At 37.1% G+C, this 26122-nt stretch overlaps 1 protein-coding gene across 4 annotated transcripts in view; it reads left to right on the top strand.

Annotated features, from left to right (window-relative positions):
• The window catches only part of TENM1 (teneurin transmembrane protein 1), a 1260898-nt gene that overhangs the window by 510231 nt on the left and 724545 nt on the right, over positions 1–26122 (top strand). For all 4 annotated transcript variants that reach the window (XM_075435330.1, XM_075435332.1, XM_075435331.1 and 1 more), the window contains one exon: positions 10769–10839. The gene's annotated coding sequence lies outside the window, so the exon portion shown is untranslated. The remainder of the gene's footprint in view (positions 1–10768; positions 10840–26122) is intronic.

Below are 26122 nucleotides of genomic sequence, written 5' to 3'. Positions count from 1 at the left end.
CCCTTTTGTCACCGTGAAGCTCAAGGGCAAGCATAAATATAGGCCCTGGAACATAGCCTGAGAGAAAAGGGACTAAGACTGGAAATAACAGAAGACGGCATTGAACACTGAGGCGATAAATATGACAGCTACTCTACTGCTAAGGCCAGGGTGGAAAAACGTATAAAACCAGTATGATTCAATGGAGATGTGTATATATTGTGATAGGTTTATCAAGCAATATTTTTATGTTCAATACTATTTAAGTAGTCTGCTGATCCTTTGCAGTAAAACCAGTAGACATAAATAGGTTGGACTCTGTTCTGTAAAACTGTGTACAGTATATATTGAGTAACCTAGGCTCAAGAATACTGTCCCATTAACTTCCACATAAATGGTAACTAGACTTTTAGTTTGTGAGCGTATTGGAAATACTACAGACAAGAAGGATCAATCACAGTGTTGTTTTGCTCTGATCAATAGAAGACCTCTGTGACAATAAGCTGGGAAATGGTTTTCCAGAACAGCTTATATGTCTAAAGAGTAAAATACATCCCTACCTGTGGCAGTGCTACCGACAGAGGATTTAATTCAACCCTTATTTTCGCTAGTAGAGCAGAATGTCACGGCCCTCTGACCTGACCCTCACTGTTGTTTACTTCCTCATTAGAGTCCTATGAGTACGCTGCGTGTTGACGTAATGCACACGAAATGCCATTATAAATGTTCTTGATGGGCACTGTCTCTGGTTTATTTAGTGAATAGCATTGTTGAGATCCCAGTTGTGACCAAGCCCATTGGCTGAGATCTTCTGTCTGTTTATTATAAGCATTGAATGCTAAAGTGACAGTGTTATAAAAGAATCAGAAACCTCCCCAAATGGGCAAATAGGTAATTCTATTAATGTATTTTAAATCTCTTAGGAGAAATCAGATCAACTATTTTAGTGTTGCGTTGGAGTCTACATTAGACCTAACGGTTGCATTTCAGGGTGGACATACACAAACTGTTTATCTTTATGTGTGTGTATACATATACATACTTTAATAGCATGAAAAAAAAACTATCAGATTTGCAAAATATCAGCTTACACTTCAGGCCAATCTATGGAACATATAGTTTATCAGCAGATGTAATTTTAACAGTAGGATTATACCATAGTATTCAAGAGACTGGAAAATTTGGGAAATTGCAGAATAATACCTATTACTATAATTATAACAGCAGGGATTTTTTTTAAATTCTACCTGTCTGAGAAACAGCTGCACCTGGAGCTTTGCTTACCAAATAAAATTTTCTCTCTTTAGTTTCAAACAGTTTTCAATTTTCTGCAGCATTGTGTATTTTTAATTAACTCTATGAGTTGTGATTATTTTCCGTGGAATTCAAGCAGTAAAGGTCAAATGTAATTGTAGTGATGACTTTGCCCTCTCAAGAGGTGTTTATAACATAGAAATAAACTTTTTTTAAATTGAGACTGTTGTTTCCCTAGTAAAGCAAAATTGATTGACTAATAGATGACTTAAGCCAAAAGTCCTTCATGCTCTTTCACATTTTCAGTGAGTGCTTTAGTTACTAGGAAGAAAATAACAAGATTAGCACCATGTTAAATTGTCATAACAAGGACTGGAAAACAGGCCTTTAAAACAAAATTTTATTCCACACCTCTTCCATTTAATTCTACTTATTTCTTCAGTAGGAAAAAGCCATTAACCGAACAGCTGAATTATGAAACACGAGAAAAACTCCCACATCGTTGTCTTCAGTACTTTGTGAGATTTTCCTTTCAATGGGTTTGTTTCTTTAGCAAAATTACACTTAAGAAAAAGTTATATTACAGATACATACAATGATAGTTTTGTACAGAGCAAGTTCATTAATTTGAGGTACACAGACAAGATTTTTAAATTAGGACTTACAGACTTGCACAGGACAGTATATGGCAGCATTTTTCCTGGCAATTTGTGAACACCAGGCTTTATTTTTTAAATCAGTTACTGGTTCTTTGGAATTATGTCTCCCTAAAGTTGAGCAGAAAGTGTTCTGACATTGCTCACATTTTCTCTAATTTATGTGCAGGTCTCTAAAGAAAAAACAATGAATTGTTTATACAGATTCTGATAATTTGGGGGACAGGCAATTAATTTTGGCCAAGTGAATGTGTCTCATTTAACATCCTTGAATATCTAGCTCAGTATCTTGATGCTGGTGAAAAGTCTCTAAGACCTGCTTGGTTTATCTGCCTTCCTGGAAAAGGAGGATTATCTGTCTGTTAATGATGATGGACCTGTTTGTGAAAAACCAAGAGATTTTTGTCTCCATTTATGCTCATGCTTCATGCTAAGACTTGAAGGACTGTAATTGCTTAGTTAAGTGTACTTTTGGTTAGTTTACTGGATCTCCAACTTAGGCAAAGTTCTTCCTGAATCTGGCAGAAAAAAAGAAGTTACTCAGCAGGTACAGTAGTAATCACTAGAAGATATATTTATGAACCATTTTTCTTCTGCAAGTGTTTGAAATACCTCCATCTTCCTAACAACAAGAAAACACTTCAGGTGGTAAGTGGTGAAAATATGGACTGACACATAAAATATCTTAGATATCTCCACTGCGGTTCATTTCTGTACAACGGTGATACACAATGCTATAGGCAATCTACTTTAGATATGCTAATCTGATAAAACTAGATTGGGATCTGAACCTTCTACATTATTTATACAATGTAATATCAAGCCGAGAGAAAAACCCCACATATCCCTCACTTCTGGTTGTATTTATATTTGATGTTGCCATTTCCTCTTGTGTCAAGGTGTAACTAATAATGGATTTGACCTTCCTGACCAACTTATATTTCTATATAATATGCTCCCAAACCCCTGATTAGGCCAGAAAATGGAGAACTCATACTTAGCTTACATGCAATACTTACTTTGTACTATACAATCACTTAAATCTTAAATGAATTAATCTATACAGTTATAAAATTGAGTCTTGGGAGAGAGAGTTACTTTAACCATGTTCTGTAATAGCGCTGTCACTGAGCAGCTGTTCTAGCACTCCTTCACTGTTCACTTATTGAGGAGGGTAGGACTTTAATATAAAGTTAATGAAGTCAGTAACTTGTACTAAATAAGCAACATGACTTTATTCCATGTATAGAGCGGAATGTGTTATAGATAACACTATGAAAAACTACTACTTGGTGATTTCATACAACATATGTAGGTGTAGATAAGAGATACTGTTTCTTTAACACTTTATCATATTATGACAATTTAATTTCCTACTGAGTATGAATAATTTTACTGTGAAATAATTTATCACTGATATTAATTCAGATGTTGGATGATCTCTCAAATCATCTGGCTATATTACTTAAATCCCACAGATTTTTACCTTTGTAAGTTAAAATTAATAAAATTAATAAAATTAATACTGTATTCTTTTTGAATAAATGCCATGTTCCTTACTTTGAAAAGTAAAATAGTTCACAGTCAAAGTGAGTGAGTCTTTATTGCTAATTTGGCTAGGAAAATTGTTAAAAGACAATACTTCTGTCAGTTAACTCTTGGTAATCAAGAGGCAGATGGTCATAAAGTGTATCTAAAGTTACCATTTCCTTAAAAAATAAAACCCTCCCCAAAATCTAGAATCCAGAGCTGAAAAATTAAAAAAATCAGAAACTTGTATTTCAGATATCATTATGTCTGTATCATAATATAATACTCACTACTTTGGGAATTTTGGCCCTACTTGTCCTTAAGGAGTGTCATGAAGATTAATTTTTTTGTGAATAACTTACATACCACAGTGATAAGGGTCTAGAAAAACCTATGACAAAATTAATTATTACATCTTCAGCTCACAATTTGAATTTTGTACAGTAAATATCAGAGCATGCAAGAAAATTTTGAGTATCTACTCATTACCGTGCTGATGCCTGTGTTTGTTAAACCACAAAGCTTCATCCGGAAATAAAGGAGGGCAGGGTTACTGCCAGTAAAGGAACTCTGATTCTGTCCCTTTTAATCTTTTACCTGCAGCCAGTTTTTAGTCTCAGATATCAGGGGAAAACACAAATTAATGCCAATGAGGGCAATGCAACAACAGAAAGGTAGAGTACACTTACGAATCAATTGTCATGAGGATTTGCATGTAAAGTTTAAGCTCTTTAGCAGTGCAATAAATTCTTCTTACTCTGCAAAATTCTGGCATGACCATCTGTTTTCAAACTGTTTGGAATCCTTCTCTAATATTAAATGTGTAAATATGAGAGCAGTATACGTTTCCTTCCTTATCTGTCTTTGTAACCCCTGAAGAGTTATCTCGATGCTATATATATTTCTAACCTGTCGATCATCTGAATGCATGACGTTTTTGGCTGCATTTGAGCTTTGTAAAAAAGAGATTCTCAGGAGGAGGAATGTTAATAGACTTAGTTGGAGCTCCTTCAAGCGGCTGTTCACTTTGATCTTTATAATGAATCATCACAACTCGGAGATGATCAGCAACCAAGACTTAGAGAGGTTTGACTGATTAATGCACAGTCTGCATGTTAATGAGCCTGCTTGTCAAAATTACCTGATAGTTTCCTTTTAGGCAGTTTACAAAGTTAAGGAAATGCTGTGCCATCTTAGTTTACTCTTGTTTGTGCTTACCTCCCAAAGTTAGCTTTTTGCTATTGCTTTGGAGACACTGGTCTTACAACCGATCTTACAGCCAATCAGCCTACAGATGAAGCACCAAATTTTTCCTGTATTTCTCTTTCTTGTAGCACTAAACTTTTTGGTAAAGAGAACAGACTGTATAAGGTACAGTTTGATAGATTGTCAAATTCTAAGCATTAGGATAAAAAGCCTAAAACCATTAAGTGCAATTATGTGGTTTTGTCTTGAATTTTAAACAAGCAAACAAAAACTCTGTTAACCGATTTTAGCTGTAGGTCATGCATAGTGGTTCAAAGCAGGACTCCTAAAACAAAATATATTTGCTGGACTTGAAAAACTGTATACAGAATGTGTAGCTCAAGTAATCTTCAAGATCAAATGCACTCTTATTTTGTAAGACTGTAGCCTTTGTTTTAAGTACAGTTTAGGAGGTAAGGAAAAATAAAGACACATTTTTGTAAACAGGAACTTCAAAGTTACCGGAAATTAGTATTAAAAGCTCTTGAATTCATTATTGTTAGTAGCATAGGTGAACTGAGATGCAGCTTTCTTTTTTTTCCTCTATTTTTTTTAACGTTTGAGACTTTTATGGCACATTTCTTGCAGTTCAGGCCAGCTGTAAGACTGAAGGATAAATCATTTTGAATGGAAAAACCTCTTTTATTATAATGTATGGAATAAAATCCCTGTTCTAACTCTCCCTGAAGTTTTCCTGTACGTCCTAGGAGACTGCATTGCTCAAGGTACAGACCACTGAACCAGCATATGAGGTTGATTTTATGTACAGCCTGCTCTGCCATTTATTCCTCTCATCTGCAGAATAGATTATTAATCTTTCTTTCCTTTATAAAGGACTTTTGAACCTACTGATGACTGTGAAATTATTAATATGCATATTATTATTTGCTTCTCATTTTAGATTCCATTTGCCACCAGAATGAAAATGCATCCTCTAAAATGAACATGTTTGTTTCTAGAAAAGTCTTTTTAAGACAAAATCTTAGGAGGATTGCTGAAGATAGACAGACTGCATGGTTAACATTGCTTGCTCAGAATTAGTCCTACTGAGACAGGATTTTGAAATCGGTACCCTTGGGATTCTGGCACTACAATGCTTTATGAACATGGTGACTGTTGTGGCTATCAGCTATCCTGTCTGTAGACCCCATAAAAATATTCCTAACAGGAATGGGAGTAATGCCCCGTCTAGGTCAGTATCCCAGCTCAGACTTGGGCTGAAAATGAGCACAGATGAGGAGGAGACACTTTGTGGTAAGTCTGATGAACGCTCTTCTGGTTTCTGAGGAAAAGTGGATACTTGAATCAGGGATAGGCTTTTTGTTTTTAATGGCCTGTCAGATTTTTCTTTTATGAATATTTATCAAAGTTTGTGAATCCATGCATGTTTTTAGCATTCACAATATCTTGTATCAAGGAGTTCCACTGTTCACCTTTGCATTGTGAAGAAGTGCCTGCCTGGTTTTTAATTTTGAACCTCCACCTGCTAATTTGTATTTGAGGCTTTCTTGTTACTGTAGTGGAAGAGGCAGCTAACTGATTTTTCTTTCACCTCCTCCATGCCTGCCATGATTTTTAGCTGGCTCTTGGTTGACACTTTTCTAGACAGGGAGTCCTAGCCTGTAAATATCTTCCTTCTGTGCAAGTAATGTGGTTACCTTTGATAATTTTTATCAACCTTTTTTCAAATTCTACTACAGTCTTTTTCTCAGATGAAAGGACCAGAATTCCACATAACAATCATGGTGTGGGCACAACACTGAATTTACCCAGTAGCATTACATTTTCTGAGGTTTTCCTCTGTTAAACAATAGTTCCTAAGCTACTGAACTGACATGTTCGTAAGGCTATTATTTTAACCTAAGATCCATTTTGGTTTTGTTAGTAGCTGATTCAGAATCAGTCACTGGGTGCATAAAGTGAGAACTGCTTTTTTTGCCAAGTTCATTACTTTTCATTTGTCTAGTTTGACCGTCATCTTCCGTTTTGTCCTCAGTCACTCACTGCCACAGAGTCTTTCTGCAACTCTTCTTTGCAGTCAACTTTTCTTTTTCTTCCTCTGAAAAACTTATCCTCAGTAGAAAACTTAATCTCCTCTCCATTCTCTTTTCCTGATCATTCCTGAATGTGTTGAGCACCTGAGGCCCCAGCAAAGATCCCCTTGGGATTCCACTCGTGCTTTCCCATCGCTGAGAAAATGGACCGTTTATTGCAGCTCTTTGTTTCCGTTCTTTTAGTTAGTTATCCCTGTGAGGACCTTCCCTCTTATCTTATGTCAGCTTAATTTAAGACCATTTGGTGACTGGACCTAGTTGAGTACTTCAAGGAAATTGGAGCTGGCTGTGTTAGCCACCTCTCCCCTATTCTCACTCAGTTTATTTTCAGTGATTTTCGTCAGAAAATTCTAGTGGATTGTGGGGTAAGACTGTTTAAAAAAAAAAAAAAGTCACGTTTTGAAGTACAGTCAATGCTCGATAAAGAGGTCAAAGCAACGGTCTATTTAAACTGCAAGTTTGCTTAGTTTGTGTTAAAATAACATTATTTACAATATTTTGATTCAAGAGATATGCTATGTATGTTTTATTTTTTCAATAAGTACCTTCTTATGATAGACTATATAAAGGACTTGCTTGAGATAGTGAGAAATGGCAGAGAAGAGTCTTTTCTGAATTTAACCATGTTTGACTCTTGGAACACTTCAGTACTGCTGATACTGCCTCAGTATCCAGTAGAACGATGTCTGTTCATGCTGTTTGGAAACAGAGCAAAACCAGCATTCTGGGTCTTAGCACATAACCTCAAACAGTTTGTAGCTCTGTTCTGAAGAAAGATTTGTCCTGTACTATTTGCAGTACAGATCAGATCCTAATACTTTGAAGACAGGGGGATTAAGAATGGTGTGACATCTTATAAATAGCAGTTCAACCACAGAAATGCGCCACTTCAATGTACAAAGAAAAATGTATTTACAATCAATTAAATATTTTTAAGACAAAGTTGTAGTCTGTAGAGCAACACAATTTGTCACTAATTTTTGTGATAACTTGTGAAGCAGTAGAAGTTGCTGCCCTTTGCTTTCTAGTGTTGGAAATATCTGTCACAAGAAAGTCCTGTCTTCTGAAACTCCATGTGTGTGATTATGCCTTCCAATAACATGGAGGCTTACTGATAAGACACCTAACACACACAAAGACCCTTCTCCTCATATTCGTTGTAAGGATAAAGAACTAAAAGCCTGATATTTTGAAAAAATACATGCAGTTTGCTGCTGCATGCTTACGGGGAATGATCTGTGTTGGTAGTTTGGTGATACTCAATTAGAAGAAAATACAGCAATGTCTGGCTGCGCTGTGTTTGTGTAGGTCTTACAATAAGAGATAACACAGATGAGTATTATTGTAGTCTGAAATGGAAATGTTTTGAGACTACATGGAATTTACAGTATTGCTCAGGGCTCTTTCTTCCTTCTTTTAACCCTGATTTATTGAATCAAATCTCGTGCCACTTTTCAGCTTTGATCATGAGAAGTTTTATATTACAGTTCCTCAAACTTTCAAATGTACCTTGTGTTCTGTATAGAGACTGGAATAGTAATTAAATCAACTCTGTACTATTTTCTAATCTAAAAATCTCCGTTATATGCCTTAGGAATTTAGGAAAACTAAACCCTAAAATAAATCTGATTTTTTTTAATTGTGCGAAGAAACAAAAATGCTTCTAAAAAGACTATGAAACTATTACATTCTCCACGTAAAAATTTCATTGTCTGAAGATACTTAAAAGCTTAGTAAACAATAAAATATAATGTACCATAAAGAGATTTCTTCTTCAGTTACATTTGTAAGTAGTTTCCATATTGGACTGTTAATAGCAGAAACAGACTCAAATTCAAGAGAAAACTAAATATTTTATATACAAATGTATATGCAAAGTTTATAATGAAGTTTTAGTGAATGGCTTTTATCTATTTCTGATCATTCTTACCATTACAGAAAAAGCCAACTCCGAAGTGTTCCCAAGGGGTAGCATTCTAAAAATAGCAGTTTAGGAAACTTGACTTCTCAGTCCTTATTCTGGTGGACAAAAGAGTTTAAATGTGGGAATTATTGTTCATGTTAAAACTATAAACTATGGCATTTAAGTCATGCTTCTTGTACACATTGATCTGTACTTGGGTAATCAGAAAAAGTTTCCAAGTGCAATTACAGAACAAAAGATCCTGAACTGGAACTTATTACTGGATTGGCAGGCTTGAGACCACCCACTTACTGAATTGATCTTAATTTATCTATAGATTGATTTTTCCCTCCTGTCTTTGCTGTTTTGATATTTTCAAAACCTGTACTGCTTTTTTGTTCTTAATGCTAAGTCTGAAACAGTAGTGATAAATCTTTTGAGTCAGGATGAGCTTAAAAGGTATGAAATTATAAGGTGAAGGTGGTAATTGCTGAGCACTAACTGTGGCAATAACATGTAAGGACAAAAACCATCACATCAGTAAATCTGTTGAAAGCATGGTTTTTGTGTGGCTATCTCTCAGTTAGCTGCCATTCGTACTGCCAGGCACCACTGGAGTTCAGTACATGCTAATTACCTGAGTCTTTTCACAACGCTCGAAAGGTGTGTAGTCACCCACATCCTTCTTGTTACAAATTACCTACTTCAGAGTTTAGGCATATCTATTCAAGTTTTTATGTGTTTTTTTCAATCCCTGAATATAATTTTTTGCAATGCTCTGACCCCCATGTTCCAACTCCAAGTAGTTAAGCATGTGTTTGAAGACAGGGGTGTATTGGGTCAGATGCCTGAAATTCTTAGTTGCTGCCAGGGTGGGGGAGGTAATGAGCTAAAGTTCACAAAATTGTGAAGGCAGTAGGTTAGCTCAATATGGTGGAAGAGCTGTTCACCAGATCCCTCAGTACAAGATACAGGGGGTAGGGAACTTCTAGAATTTGCTGCCACTGAAGATTGTGAATGCAGGCACTATCAGCAGGTACAGAAAGGATCTGGGCAAACTGACAAACAACAGGCCTATAAAAGCGTGCTAAAAGCATTGTCACAGGTTGTACCCACTAACATTCCTAGCACTACAGCTGTGGATTGTGGGGAAGTATTGGGGCAGTGGACCGTGGAAAGCAACCAGCCTTCTGTGCTAATTAGTAGCTTCACCCACTGAACATGTCAGAGACAGAATAGTGGCCCAGATGGACAACAGGTCTGACTCAGGGCATTTTTTTGTATCATTATTATGCAGGATGGCAGCACTGTCATCATACATACTTTGTTTGTAAGCGAGAGTCTTATCAAGCAGGTACAACTTTTGATTCTGCTTTCTCTTTATTACAGTTCCCCCAAGATGAGAACTGATGTTTGGAAGTCTATTAAACTGGAGCAGTTAAAACACTAAAATACTGTTGCCAAGCATATCATGCTGAATACTGAATAACTTCATTTATATCAGTGATGCTGCCTAGATGTACATTGGTGTGATGTAAAGCAGAATTTAAAGAATGGGAGAAACGAACACTAAGAGTGATAGTCACCACAAGAGAGAACAGACTGATGCTTTCAGCGTTGATATTTTTAGTCTTCAAATTGACAAATCTGTCCTTCTGCCAAGAGAGCACATCTGAAACATGCGAATGTCCAATCTCTCAGTAGCAGATAAACTGTATTGCATGTGTGCATCAAAATCATCACTTACAATAGTACAATAGTACTTTGAATCTTGACTAATTCAGACACTTCTGCTCCCTGACTCCAGGAACTGGATTTCATTCATATAAAAGATTGTATTGAGAAAAACCAGTTTGCCTAGTCTTTTTTTTTTTTTTTTTTAATCCCAGTGGCATGTACGGTTAATAAAACTTTTGTACACAGAAAGATTTGCCAGTGTTATAAAGAGCTAATGCATGCATTTATACGAGGCAGGTGTTATGGCAGCTGTAGTGATACAATATGTTATGAAGTGTTACAGGAAATGTCTCTTGACTGGCCCTAGAAATGACACAGGAGTGAGTCTGGCTGTCCTGACACCAGAGATCAATTGTGTCACATTAGTTACCTTTTTCTGACACTGACATGTTACTTTATGTTTCTTGAAGGTGATACAAACTCAATGGAAGAGAAGTATCAAGCATGGCACTACACAGATTAGATGGACGCACTGTTTTGGGTATGTTTGTCTTTCCTAGATTGATTACTATTGGTTTTTAAGGCAGTTTACATTATTTGCTGCACCAAACAAGAAAATAAGCCTTTAGGTTTTTTTACAGAGCGAAGGATCTAAATGCTAACGACAGCACTCATTGTGGCAATATTTGAACTCTTCTTTAGAAGGTCAAAGTAATTCTGAAACCTCAGTGCCTTTCTTCTTCAAATGTCCTTCTGTGTAAACATTGTATTCCCAAACTTCTGTTGTGTTCCCAAACTCCAAATGGATAAAGCAATAAAATAACAAGTTAATCAAACCTGTCTATCACTGTTCTTGGGAAGGATATGAATCCACAGTTGTTTTCACACTACAGTCCAAATTTATTGGTTGGGCTGAATATTTATTAGTACATGTTAGTGCAGCCTTACTTAGAGTAATAAAATACTGCTTAGCCAGTGAAGTATCTGTCATGTAGGAACTCCTCTTCGGACATGGCTGCAGAGACCAGGTCTCCTTTGTGCAGCCAGAAAACTCTGGAAAATACATAACTGAGAGCAAGAAGAGAGAATTAGCCTACCAGGCATTAAAGACCTTGCTATAAACCCAGGTATAACCAGTAATTTTCTTTCATAAAAGCACTTACAGAAACAGCATTTTCTAAAATGCAGAGTACTTACTACCCAATGTAGGAGGTAGTCGTTATTAATAAATTAATTATCAATAAATGCTTTGAAATTATAACTCTCAACAATCTACACTGAAGATTTTCTGTACTTGATGGTGCAATGAATGCCCATCAAATGCAAAATAATCTGTGTTACAAAGCTGTGAGATCTGGTCTTTTTTTAAAATGCAAAAGGCTTTGCAAATGAAATTAGAAGACTAGAGGTGAGTGAATGTCATTTGAAAACAATTTAAGAAATAGGGTTTAAATTGCAAGAATGTTTGTTAATAACAGAAACCAAAAGCACCTTGTGAATTATTCTCATGAAACTGCACATTTGTATTTGAGGCGTTTTCACTTTAACAGTTTCTACCAATGTGCCGGATGTTTGAGTCATGAAAAAAGATGCTGAAAATGCTTACCTCTTTCACAAAACACAATGCAATTACTTGTTTAAATCTGAAGGAAGATAAGTTAAAATTTATATTCAAGTCAACCCTGCACTGCATATTGAAGATCTTATTTGAAGGAGAGAGAAAAAAAGGAAGAGATGTGTAGGTGCTGTGAATCATTCTTTAATCTTCTCCTGAATATTTAGGAGTTAATAAATTCTTTGTTGTCTCTAGAACTATTTTATTTTCCCTTCCTAATTAATCTTCTTGGTTTTGAATTCTCCATTTCTTCAACAGTGGAGAATAATGCCAATGAATATGTTAAGGAGTTTTTTCTTCAGAAAACTCTTCATAGCTGATGGAGTGCATCTGGTGGGGTTTTTTTAATGGTGGAAAGGATCAAAGAAATTGGATTTGAGGTGTTTAATTAAGTCTGTTCACAGACAAATGGTCTTGATGAGTGACAGGTTGGCGTGGTGGAGTCCACCAGGAAAAACAGCAATTAGAATGAACCTGTGGACTCTGCGTCACGATCTTTTCAAGTTCAAGCCACCGAACTAATTTAGAAAAGAACTAACATGATGTTGACAGAGAATCAATAATGAAAGTCACCATAGGATATTGCACTAATGTGAAGTTGCTTTAACCCCACCCCACAATTCAATAACTGTTCATAATTTATGCAGTTTTAATTCTCCTGTGATAGTGTTTTAGGAATATGCGTACATGAGTATTTTTCTTTTTCCCTTTTCATAAAAATGTTGAAAATAAAATTACTCATTATGGATTGAAGAACTCTCTTTAGTGAAATCAGTCAATTTTATATATGCTAAATATATTAAAGAAATTGGAATCCCATTGGAGTTGGTGACAAATACTTTCTCTGGCTTCATTTAGGATAGAAATTATTAACATAATGCAAGGCAGTGTAACTTAAATGTTCATATATCTAGAACTAAAGGAAACATTTGCATTTGTGTATCTACTGAGAGGAATTAATCTACTTCATATCTGCCTAGTAAGTTCTGCTGTTATGTTAGGTATTTTTATTTTGCAAGGGCTTGAGGGTAAGTACTTATGTTCTGATTTTGTGGAAATTGGAAAGGATTTGGGAAGGCCTGCAGAAAACCCATCCAGTCAGACTCTAACTGAACACTATATACTTTTTTTGTTTTTCCTGCAGGCCCTTAAAGTGAGTACATTTGGCTGTATGTCTGCATTTTCCTTGATAGATTATCTGAGCACAGACTGATAGTGTTTGTAGCTTTATTTAGAAAATCAGTAAAAGGACGCTCATTAGTTTGTAACAAAAATTATCAAGTATTAAGGGCAGATACATTGGAACAATCTAGTCCATGTGTATATTTCTGTATGAATTGCCATCTACTTACTGTCTAAGCAGTTTCACTTTTTGTTTCTCTTCTTAGCATACTCATTGTTTCTGTGTGCTTATGCAAGGAGAATTGGTGTTAGTTTGAAATTCAACATGTTATCTACATATATTAAAATCCCTTGTTGAAATGTTATTATTTTTTTAATATGAAAGTGAAGATATTACCCTGAAGATAGGCAAAAAACATAGTTCAGAGAATGTAGTAGAGATTCAGTAAAATGTTGCTCAGGTAGGCTAAACTTGGATGGGTGGATCTCAAAAGCACTTCAAGTTTACAACACCAGGATATCCTCTGTTGGTAATATAATACTCTTCCATCCTACCATCTTTCCATAAACGTGGTCAATCACTCTTCTGCTCTCCACTCCCTACCGATTACTCTGCCATATGCCTTTCCTTTTCTCCCCACTCTGAAAATATCTGAGATCCTCTGTTGCTTACCGTCCTCCAAAACTGGGTAATCAAGAAGTCTAAAACACATCAATTGGAATTATGCACTTCTGAGACATAGCCTTGTTTTGAAGAGGAAGCCAAAGGTGGTAGACCTCACAATTAAGAGACATCTCTTAAAAAGTCATTCATTATAATGCAACCAGGTGCCATGCTTCAGGGTGGGTAGCCGTACATTTGAACTGCAAACCCTATGCCCACACATGACCCCAACCCAATGTGTGCATGTTATAAGGAAATTGTAATGGCCATTTTTCTCACTGTATTTAGATTTTTTTCCTTCTCCTATTTTTAGTGAAATATCTATACTGGTACTGATTTCAGAAAAACATCAGTTTTGTACTGTGCTGGGAAAAGGAGTGTCCTTACAGATGGGATGTGCCAAAAATTTTCCAATATAAAAAATGACTTCAGATGTGGGTAATTGGTTGTGAAGAATCACATCCTCTTTCTTTATGTATGACCTCTGCTGGGGGAAAAAGACCAACTGGCTAAAAATGAATGCACAAGAAGAACAGAAGATCACAATAAAAATTTCTTTTATGACAGCAGTGTTTAGTGGGGAACCTGAAGGATTCGGACTCCCATCAGGAGACAGCTGAATGCAGAAGAAGAAGCAATGATGCTTTTTCTTGAAATATAGTTCTCTGAAAAAACTTTTGGGTTCATCACAGTGCATCCTCTGCCAGGTTTTAATGAGTTATTAGAATTAATTGCGATCCTGGAGGGGAAAAATAAGTGACAGCTACTCTCATTTTAGAGAGGGCAAAACTTTGGATTTGGGAGTCAAATTCAGAACTTCTGAAAGGACAAAGTGGAAAATTTTTCTCCATGGAAAAATGTCCTGTCAGCTAAGAGACAGCTTTAAAGACTATGATTTCTGCTCATCGTTTACAGGACAATGTATTATTAGGGTCTTTCTATTCCTAATGTTTTGCTCCTAAGATATCATATCGTACAATGGTTTGGGTTGGAAGGGACCTTATAGATCACATAGTTCCAGCCCCCCTGCCGTGGGAAGGGACAGCTTCCACCAGACCAGGTTGCTCCAAGCCCCGTCCAACCTGACCTTGAACACTGCCAGGGAGGGGGCATCCACAGCTTCTCTGGGCAACCTGTGCCAGTGCCTCACCACCCTCATGGTAAAGAATTTATTTCTTCTGTCTAATCTAAATCTTCCCTCTATCTGTTTGAAGCCATTGTCCTATCCCTCCATGCCCTTGTAAAAAGCCCCTCTGCAGATTTCTTGTAGGCTCCATCAGGTACTGGAAGGCTGCATAAGGTCTCCCTGGAGCCTTCTCTTCTTCAGGCTGAACAGCCCCAACTCTCTCAACTTTTCCTCACAGCAGAGGTGTCCAGCCCTCGGATCATTTTTGTGGCCTCCTCTGGACCCACTCCACAGAATCACAGAATGGTAGGGGTTGGAAGGTACCTCTGTGGATCATTCCCCTGTGTCCAGCCCCCCTGCTCCAACAGGTCTGTGTCTGTCCTGTGCTGAGGGCTCCAGAGCTGGACACAGAACTCCCAGGGGTTCTCAGCAGAGTGGAGCAAAGGGGCAGAATCCCCTCCCTCAACCTGCTGGCCATACTGCTGGGGATGCAGCCCAGGGTATGGTTGGCTTTCTGGGCTGTGAGCACACATTTCTGGGTCATGCTGAGCTTATTGTCAGCCAGCACCCCAAGTCCTTCTCCCCAGGGCTACTCTCATTCCATTCTCCATCCAGCCTGTATTTGTGCTTGGGATTGCCCCAACTCCGGTGCAGGACCTTGCACTTGGCCTTGTTGAACTTCATGAGGTTTGCACAGGCCCACTTCTCAAGGCTGTCAGGGTGCCTCTGGATGGCATCCCTTCCCTTCAGCACTCTGCTTGGTGTCATCATCAAACTTGCTGAGGGTGCACTCAAACCCACTGCCCATGTTGCCGACAAAGATGTTAAACAGCATCAGTCCCAGTACTGACTCCTGAGGAATGCCACTCGTCACTGGTCTCCACTTGGACATTGAGATGTTGACCACAACTTTTGGAGTGCGATCATCCAGCCAATTCTTTATTCTCTGAGTGGTCCATCCGTCAAATCCATCTCTCTCCAATTTAGAGACAAGAATGTTGTGCGGGACGGTGCCAAATGCTTTGCTCAAAGTCCAGGCAGATGACATCAGTTGTTCTTCCTTATCAATGCAGTAACCCCATTATAGATGGCTACCAAATTTGTCAGGCACAGTTTGCCCTTAGTGAAGCCATGTTGGCTGTCACCAGTCACCTCCTTATTTCCCATATGCCTTAGCATAATTTCCAGGAGGATCTGCTCCATGATCTTGCTGGGCACAGAGGTGAGACTGACTGGCCTGTAGTTCCTCGGGTCTTACTTTTTACCCTTTTTAAAAACGGGGGTTATGTTTCCCCTTTTCCAGTCACTGGGAACTTCACTGGACTGCTATGACTTCTCAAATATGATGGGTAGTGGCTTAGCAACTTCATCTGCCAGTTCCCTCAGGACCTGTGGGTGTACTTCATCAGGTCCCATGGACTTGTGCACCTTGAGGTTCCTTAGATGGTCTTGAACCTGATCTTCTCCTACAGTGGGCAGTTCTGCATTCTCCCAGTCACTGCCTTTGTTGTCTGCAACTTGGGCAATATGGCTGAAGCACTTGCTGGTGAAGACTGAGGCCAAAAAGTCGTTGAGTACCTCAGCCTTCTCCATATTCCGAGGAACCAGGTCTCCTGTTTCCTTCCAGAGAGGGCCCACACTTTCCCTAGTCTTCCTTTTATCACTGATGTACCTATAGAAGCTTGTCTTGTTGCCCTTGATGTCCCTGGCCAGATTTAATACAATCAGGGCTTTAGCTTTCCTACCCTGATCCCTAGCTGCTCAGACAATTTCTCTGTATTTGTCCCAGGCTACCTGTCCTTGCTTTCACCCTCTGCAGCCTTCCTTTCTGTGCTTGAGTTTGTCCAGGAGTGCCTTGTTCAGCCATGCAGGCCTCCAGGCGTTTTTGCCTGACTGATTTCAAAGCAGTTCCTTGCTAGCTGAGACTCAAGAAGGGCACACACAGGATTCTGTGCGCTGGGGCGTATTGAGTTCATTCTCATTAGGTGTCTGCTAAATCTCAATGATACTAAAACAAGTTTCTTGGAATTAATGTGCAGCAGTTATTTCAATTAAACATTTGCTAAAGGTTTTTAATGTCCTTATCAGTAAAATTCAGGGTAAGCCTTAGATTAATTTGTTCATGATTGTGTAGTGCTTTGGAAATACAAACTACTAAATAAGAAAGAAATGGTGTTATTTTACTGTCTTCTAGATTCTGCAATACCATGATTGCTTTCTGCTACTACTTCTCTTCAGTGCTGGAAATGCTTAAAGCTTAATGTACCTAACAGTTGAAATACTGAAGAATATCAGTTATGTGCAGAATTATTTGCATAACTTTATCAGATAAACATAATTCTGTCTATTACAGCTCATTTTTAGCTCTTGATAAGCTCTATTATATTTAAAGCTTGACAAAGGCAGGTGTAACAATCCCAAATATAGAAAACTACGCATCTCCATTAAAAAAAAAAAGAAAACCAAAAAAATCGCTTTGACAATGTCCCAGGTAGATACAGAAGTTTTTGCAGATGTCTAACTATTTATTGTACTCAGACTTATAACTCTTCAAAACAGTGGTTTCAGGTTCAAAATTCAAGTATCATTTCAGAGCAGAAGGGGACGAATTTTCTTCATTTATTTTGTTTCAATGTGTGATGGTCCTGTGCTTAGGGATTTCGGCCACAGAAGGGGAGCAAGGGAACTCTCTTTACAGCATGAGCATGTAATCTGTAATTACTGTCTAAGGCCCTAATTAGGTTATCATTTAATCACATATTTAATTACCATTGGTCACGACAGCCCTTAAACAAATGTTTACGTTTTGCTGTAAGTACATATGCTTTCCTGAACACACAGCAGTGCCAAATAAAACTGAGACCTATGCAGGTGAAATGATGCAGCCAGGGTTAGAGAGCTAGGAATCAGTGCTCCAGTCTCCCGGCCGGTCAGGCCTGGGTGTTTGGTGCTGAGCTATGCTGCTTTTGGCCTTCTGAATCTTTAAACTCAGCAGAGGCCATATGCAGCTCAATGGAAAACTATTGGACTGGGAAATCACAAGTCCAAGTAGTAGAACTGTGGCATTCTTTAGAAATATACCTAATAATAACCCTTTTCTGCATTTTTGTCTCAAGTAATATATGGCTTCAGCGGTGTTTTCATTCCATACAGTTTTATCAAGAGAGTTCAGGAAGTCTATTTCAGCATGAGGTGTTTCTCATGTTTTCTTGGTTACTAAAGACACATTTCTATATTCATTTGGATCAATGAATCTCAAAACCAAGCATAAGACTCTTGGATATTGTACAGTATTTTAAACTGGTTTTGGTCCACATTTGTAGCTTCCTTGGTTTCAAACATCGGTGATTTTGTTTCCTCCTTATGTCTGTTACAGGGACTTCTTCCAACTTCTATAATTTCTAGATAAATAAAAAAAACCCAGTGTGCAAGTCACTGTTAAATCAGGTCTTTAGCAGTTTCACCAAATGTTTCTTTTCTTTCTTTCTTTTTTTTTAATTTCTTTTTTTAAGTGTTTCTTTCTATCGCAGTTGCCAGCTGTGTCCTATTTCCAAAGCTTCATCTACTAGCACAAAACAGCTTGGAATTGTGAGGTAGATTTTAGGAGATTAAAGATTGCACTGCAATACACTAGACTTAATCCTAATGCTAGTAAACTCTTTATGTGCTATCCTCCCCTCAGGATTACAAAGATTTATGTAACCATATTTTTTCACATCCAAAGGAGCTTAAAGGAATAGACATAGATTGTTCTGGGTGTTGAATAAAAGCAGTAAGCCCAGATAAAGTGTTTTTGTTCCTCAGATAATATACCAGAATGAAGCATTTTTAAATTGAATGGTCATAGGAGACATAGTTGAATGGGGTGAAGGGGGCAGAAGAGAGCAAGCACAATTATTCCTGAAAAATAATAGGTTCTCTTGTGAAGTGTGGTTACCCTGGAGTGAATTATCTGCTTTTTTTGCTTTTTAGTTTAAATGGTGTAAGTATAATGAAGAATAGCATCAAATTTGCTGTTTAAAATACATTCTTTTTACTGAGAGTTAGCCTAGATAGAGATCTGACTGTTGTTTTTTTTTTTTAAATGTGAAGCTTGTTCCTCAGTGTGGAGCTGAGCATCTGAACATGAGTACCTTAGCTTCTGACCTCAACCACTGAAATGTAACTTTGAGTTTCTTATAATGTGGGTGCACCCACCCACATCATTCTTTGATTTTTATTTCATTTTTTTATCTCTAGAAAATGCAAACTTAGTAGGTCTTGCTTTGAGATCCAGAAATGACATAAAGAAGGAGTAGTACATAAATATACCACAATATACGTATCTCTGGTGTGAAAAAAAAAAAGTGTTTTTGAAACCCAAAATGTCATGTTTTCAACTTATTCACAATGCTGCTAGCAGTGTTGACCATTTCAAACACTGATCCTAGTCCTAGAAATTTATGCTAAAAAACTTTTAATGTGGCTGAGAGACTCAAGAGTTGCTCTTTCAGTGTTCTGGCGGCATCCAAAATAATCAAGAAAAGAAGAAATCAAAACAGCGAATCCATTCTTCCTTCTCTAAGTCTTGGCTAAAATCTGACATGTAGGATGCTTTTTATATATTTTTGGGAAACATTTTCCTTGTTAATCTTAGCATCTAGCTCCATATAGAAGCTAAGAAATTCTGAGTATTAGATTGTTTTATAGTCTCATACTGAACATAATAGCTTCATTAATAGTAACATTTTTTACAGAACAAACTAAAAACTTTCTTATGGGAAAATCTATTAGCAATAGAATCTTTGCAACAAAAGTGCAACAGAAGACTCCACTGAGGAGTGGTTCATCAGGTTATATAAATCAGCATGGTTTATTTACTGGACTAAATGCAACAATTTTGATAATCTGAAAGTGAATCCCAGAAAGTTAAGAATGTAAAGGTACAATTTTGCAGAAGGCATAGAAAACTCTAAAGAGTTCTTACCTTCATGCGTTCATAGAATGCATACATTTCTGCCAAGACTACAAGAACTAGCAGAATCTCTCTTCCAAAAGCTTTACCTGATATCTGGCTGATTTTACTGAAATGACAATAAACTTTCTGTTCAACTTAGTGGGAACAAAATAGTATGTGTCTGAGAGGAACGTGAAAGGATGCAGCTAGCAAATAGGTTAAATGGAGGCAGAAATTGTGTGAGAATGTAATGAGTAAGAAGAGTTAAGTGGGCTACAGAAAGAAATTTGGGAAAGCTCAGAGACTGGGCATACATGTATTGCAAAAAGGAATTTACCAGAGGAGGAGATGTTGGCATATAAATGCATTTAGATGCTACATCTCTGTTCCCAATACCCCAGCCTGAAAGGGATCCACCAGGCAAATAGCTAAGTCTTAGGAACAGGATGCAGCCTAACTGAGACCAGAGGAGTGTATGACCATAGGAGATCTCTTTATGCAGTTTTCATGTGCGTGAGATATAGCTTGTACTGACAAAACACAAGATGTGTTCTGGGAGTTTTACTCCTCCATATCATACTATAGTTAGGTAGAAATGAACAAAAGAGTGGGCATCAATTGCTGAGTCCTGCTTGTGGAGGTAGGGAAGTCTCACCCACGGAAGGCAAGAACATTCTAATCGCCTAGCAGGTGTGAAACGAAGCAAAAATTTATTTCCAAAAATAATTGCTTTTTGGAAAAAAAATCTTCCAGTGTCTACTCTGATCTTAAACTTCACTTACATTGAATTTTTATATATTCATGTTTTAGTGGTGCACCTTTAACATCTATAATAACAGAACTAAAAAAAACAACTATCAGGTATAAAATTCACTTTTTGTCTAACAGTGTTTAATGTTGTGTGAATTTTCTTACCTAATATTTGCTTCTCCTATTTTTTAGCATTAAATATTCAGTGATATAAGTGTGTTCTAGATTATGTTTGCCTGTCAGTTTTCCAAATAATGTTGCGTGGGAAACGTACTATATGGATTGTAATCAAAGTTGTTTTACAGCCAGCAATGTATCAGGAGCTGTCGTATGTTTTTATGTCTTGCTACTGGGGAAGCTCTTTAAATAACATTATCAGAACCATGAATATTCTACACACTGATGTTGTCTCGATGCAGATATTTAGCTTAAGCTTTTAAAATTTGAGAGGACATAACTGTATGTGTGAGTGGTGATTTGCTGTCTTCAGTCCTCTTTGATGGAAGGTTAGTGCAGAAGTGCGTATCTCTTAGTTTGATTTCTGCTGTTTTCAGGGCGAGTGGATACACTTTGTTTACTGGTACCGTTTTGACATGACTTACCTCTTTTCTCCATATTTTGACACTATCTTGTCTGCAGAATGACAATTGTATTTTTTTCTTTTTGTGAAGGAATGAAAAAACCACTAGGGTCAAATGTGATCTCAGGAGATTATGAGCCTTTTTATTGGACTGAAAAACCACTCAAATGGGGCCTGGCCTGTTAGGATGACATTTTTCACTACCTGAATGTGTACTGAGAATTTTATTTTTTTTTAAATGTAATTTTAGCATAAACTGACTTTTAAAGGAATAATAAAGCAACCCCACTCCCCAAACTCCCACTTGAAACCTCCAAAATCAAGGCAATCAGCTGTAACACAGGAAAATATTCGAAGAAAATTGCTGGCTTACCACAGTAGATAGAAACATATTAAAAAATTGTAGCCAGCCCTCATTATTTTTAAAAGAAGTAGAGAGACAGGAGAATGTTTGATTTCACTGCACTTCTTGAATTGCTTCAGCAAAGTGCTTATTCAGTGGGCAGAATCACAGGGAAGAAGAAAGGATGAGGGAAAAGTGCCTAGTGTACAAAGCAAAGTCTATTTATATCTGGTATCTCAACAATGACTTTCAAATAGAGAAACAGATAGAAAATGTTGAAGTGTCTTTTGCAACAAATGGACATTTCAAAATGTGGAATTTCATCACCTTTTCAGAGCTGCGTAGAGCCTTTGACTGCTGTTCTGTAACTAAATGCAGAGAGATATGAGATGCAGCACTTAGCATTTTATCAGCCATACAAGAAAAAATAAAAACATAGTTTGATACTTTAAAAAATGAGTGAAAAAATGTTTCCATCTTTGGTGATGTCTGAGAGTTCAAAATATTTAAGGAGTAGTTCTTCTTTTCTCCTTTATTTTTCTGTTAAAAAATATTATACTGAACACTACTTTGGATTCTATAAATGTACTTAATGTTGTAGGATATAAATAGTCAAAGAACTATATTTACAGAAAAGGAAAAAATGTCATTTAAAAAGTATTCTGGTGTTCTCATGTCTTGCTGTCTAGGCTGGGTAAATCCTGTGTAAACCAGTCTAATCTGCAGGGACGAGGAAGCATTATCAGGCGAGGTGACAACTGTTTCTTGTAATGTGAAACAACACAGGATATCATGTAATTCAAAAGAAAACATTTTCAGAGAGAAATGAAAGGTAGTCACTGGTGTCTCTGAACTGTAACCAGTCTGGTCTTGAAATGCTCAAATAATGAGCAACATAGGAATTTGGTTCTGATCTCGTTAGTGTCAATGATGTTGGGTTTTGTTTGGGATTTTTTCCCAGTGCAAGATTAGAGGGCTATCTAACTCTCCACAGTCCCTAGATTGACATAATTCTGAAGTATGTTATCTCAGAGCGGATGATTATAAGACAGTCCTAAACTTTTTAAGATGCTTACCCTATTTTAGACGATCAGCATTTTAGAGTATTATTATTGTTGCATTGTACATGAAAAGAAAGAGGAACTAAAAAATACTGTAGAAACTCGCAACTGGTGTAGAAAGTATGATCCTTGCAGCGAGAGAGAAGTATTGCAGTAGTAGGAGTATTCCTGGTCTTTCTTCAATGTAGATGCTAAGGACAGGAGTCTTGCGTGCTAATACCCAGCTTTTCTATGCATGTGCTGTTTATGGTTCTGAAGTGGTTTTCATCCAACAATCTTAAAACATTGTAAGATACAATTCTTATTTCATTAAACCTTATGACATATTTATGAGACAAAATCGAAAAATAACCCCCAAACCTAACTGTACAAACTAAGATAAAAAGCAACTGGTTGGGAACTTACTGAGCAAATCAGTAACAGAACCAAAATCACAACTTTTTTCATTCATACTGTGTGAAGCACTGAGAGCTGTATTTGCTGTGTTCTTTACTAGAAATTCAGTATCCAACATGTCAGAAGAGTTACAGCATCTTGCATGGCCAGTAAGCGAAAAGAGCTTTTGTTATCAATTTTAAATGGCAAAAGGACAGTTTGTCTACGAAAGTAGATTATCTGCAACTGTGATCTAATGTTGTCACCATGTAGTAGACCTTACAGATACTAAATTATTCTGCTTGAATTTTAATATTTAGGGGTTGTTATTTTCTGGTGTTTGAGGGGGTGGTTTTCTTTTTTCCTTTTTTTTTTCAGCAAAGGTAAAAAAAGCATCAGTTTAATCTGGCTACTGTTGTGTTTGTGAAGTTTATAATCTTTTCAGTTTTACTAACTTTCATGTGTATATGGAGAGATATCTTTAGTTATATATTCTGTATAATCTATAGAAATATAGAGTTATAGAACATTCTATATAAATATAGAAATGTTTCTACTATATTTATAATATCTCTATAGGTAGATAGAAATAGATAAATATATATTACCTGAGAGAGTTTGTAGTGGGAATATGACAATGAAATTATGACTACCATAAATATAAACTACCCATATAATTTTAAAAAGTGAATAGAACAGTTCTATATGAAGAAATTTTGACTTAAAATGATGGACATGGGGTATTTTCATTGTGTAAATCTTAGAAAAAAGGTGTCACGTTCCCTTCCAAACAGACATTTCTCTCTAAGGAAAAAGCCTGGACTAACAGAAGCCTTCTAAACTCATTGGGTTTCCACACCTCATTTTCAGAAGTCCTGCTTCTACACTAGATCGTACCTTCTGGGCTGATGCTGTTGAGTCACCCACTCATACTGCAAATGTGATCATAAAGGATATTGATGCTGGTCTTAAATGTGTGTCTTGATGCATTGGCTCAGGAGTGATTGGCAGCTTTTTGCATCTGCTGATGTCTGGGGTTTGAGATTTTGTTTTGCTATTCCTTGTGAAGGACTAACAGAGCACCGGCAGAGAGAGCACTGCAGTCAGGAGAGCAGCAGAGAACTGGGAGAAAAGGAGGCATCTTCTGGGGGAGTTTAGGCAGCCAGAACATCTTGGTACCTTGGCAATGCGATGGTCTGAAGACCTTCAGGTGCTGAAACATCCTTCAGAGTTTGAGAGAGATATCATGGATTGATCATAAGCTAATTCCACATGGGCCATATATTCCACAGAAAAATGGCATTTCATTATGTTTTCTCTGGATATTGTTTTTTCTTTATGTTCTCTCTTGGACCTAAAAAAAAGTACCTCAGAGAAAATGTTCCAAGTAATGATTCACTTTCTTACGCTTTAGTTATCTGAAATGTGAATGATATCTCCCTAAGTAGATGGAGGTGTTCCTCTGAATTTTAAAAGTACAATTCATAGGAAACTTTATTAAATGGATGTGCCATAGTGTAGTTATCATCATAACATCACAGAACAGCAAAGGTTTCATTTCTTTATTTAATTGGAAGCACACATAGAGGAGATTGCCACTAAAACATCATCCATCTGCTTGTATTACTCTTTAAGGGATATTGTAAATCGTGCTTCACGTACCATAAGATTTTATAATATTGCATGTAATTTGCTACATAAAAAACTTTAACACTTCTAAAAATGTTTTTAATGTAACTTAATTTTTAATACATTTGTCTTCTAAGCATCTCTTTTTTTTTTCTTTTCCCTTTTTAAATTTGGAAAGCTTCTTCTAACAGAAACATGTTATAGACATTTAGAATGTCACTCTGGGTTGATTTCACCGTTATGTCTAGGTCAGGCAAGTTACATCAGCAAGTCCCTTAACCTCCCTCTCTGTACTGAGTTCTTACTGTGCCCATGATACATAACCAAGTTGACACTCTGAGGCTCTTTTTCAGGCATTCAGCATACTCTAGTATCACTTGGATGACAGTGGTTTCTAGGACAAAGCACATGGAATGTTCTCCAGAAAGAGTTAAATCCATTTATTCAGCAAACAGATCTTCCCTGGGAATAGCGCTAGACTGTGGGACATACTCCCACAAGAGCTGAGTGTCATTACAAAGCTTCCACTCTGGATGCAAGACATGCTTCTTCAGTCTTGCTTTTTCTTAATGCAAACTCAATGTCCAATGTGTGCAAATTAATAAAAATCAAATTCAAACTTCTTGTCTTGTGGGCAATAAAGATGCTATTAAGTTTGCCTTCTGTAATTGTGGAAGATGTTCAGGACCTCTGGTAGGGTCCATTGTTAAACGTACATCAGACATAATAACTGCAGTCACCACTACTCTCAAATTGTAGCGGTCTGTTAAAAAATAAATTTAAAAAGGCTGTTTCTTCATCCCTGTGGGAAAATATAGGGGTCAACACTTAATAGTCAACAACACAGAAGCATTAGGGCAATGGCAAAAGTTCACCTGTCCTGGATTTGTAGCTTCCAAAGTGAATACCACTGAATGCCTTTGAGTCTTTGTTTTAGAGAGAGAATTGTAAGTCTTGTTGGCAGTGTTGGAGACAGTACAATTAAACCATTCATTCAGAACGAAAGTCACTGCAGTAGCTCAGACGTAGTAAATCTGATAGTGCAAGTTTGCCAGGTCTTTTTCGCTGTATTGATGACTCTTCTATAAACCTAGATTAATTTAAGTGTATGGCTGTATTTAGTGAGAGGAGGTAATAGTCTTACCTGCTTTATTGTGGAGACATTTAATTGCTTTCCCCCAAGAGAAATGCAAAAGGAAGGACAACCCTTATACACTACAGATAGTATATGATGATATTTTCCCCCCCTGACATCGTCCATTTGACAGTGAAGATCTAGCCCTTCTGCGCTTGAATTATCCCCTCAAAACAGCTTGAGGAAAGAGGTTCACGTTAACCCAAAGTGCTGAAATTGTCAGACAGAGCCCGTTGAAATGACTGTGGCAAAATGAGCTTCAGTGATCTGATAATTCATCTTAATCAATTGCCTAGTCTCGTGTATAAAATTGTCATTCTCAATGATACATGTGGATAATACAGATACAACATTATTCTCACCAGATAACGCATAATTAACCATGCCATTTATCTTCTCACACACATGCAAATCATTAGTAACAACTGCAAAACTCAGCTGAGATCCAGTTTAGAAAAGAAAATAGAAAAATCAGTAAGAAAGCTCTT

Source organism: Opisthocomus hoazin, chromosome 14, assembly GCF_030867145.1.
Source record: "Opisthocomus hoazin isolate bOpiHoa1 chromosome 14, bOpiHoa1.hap1, whole genome shotgun sequence".
Classification (NCBI taxonomy): Eukaryota; Metazoa; Chordata; class Aves; order Opisthocomiformes; family Opisthocomidae; genus Opisthocomus; species Opisthocomus hoazin.
The sequence above is the reverse complement of the archived record's forward strand: the minus strand, read 5'-3'. Positions and strand labels throughout refer to the sequence as shown.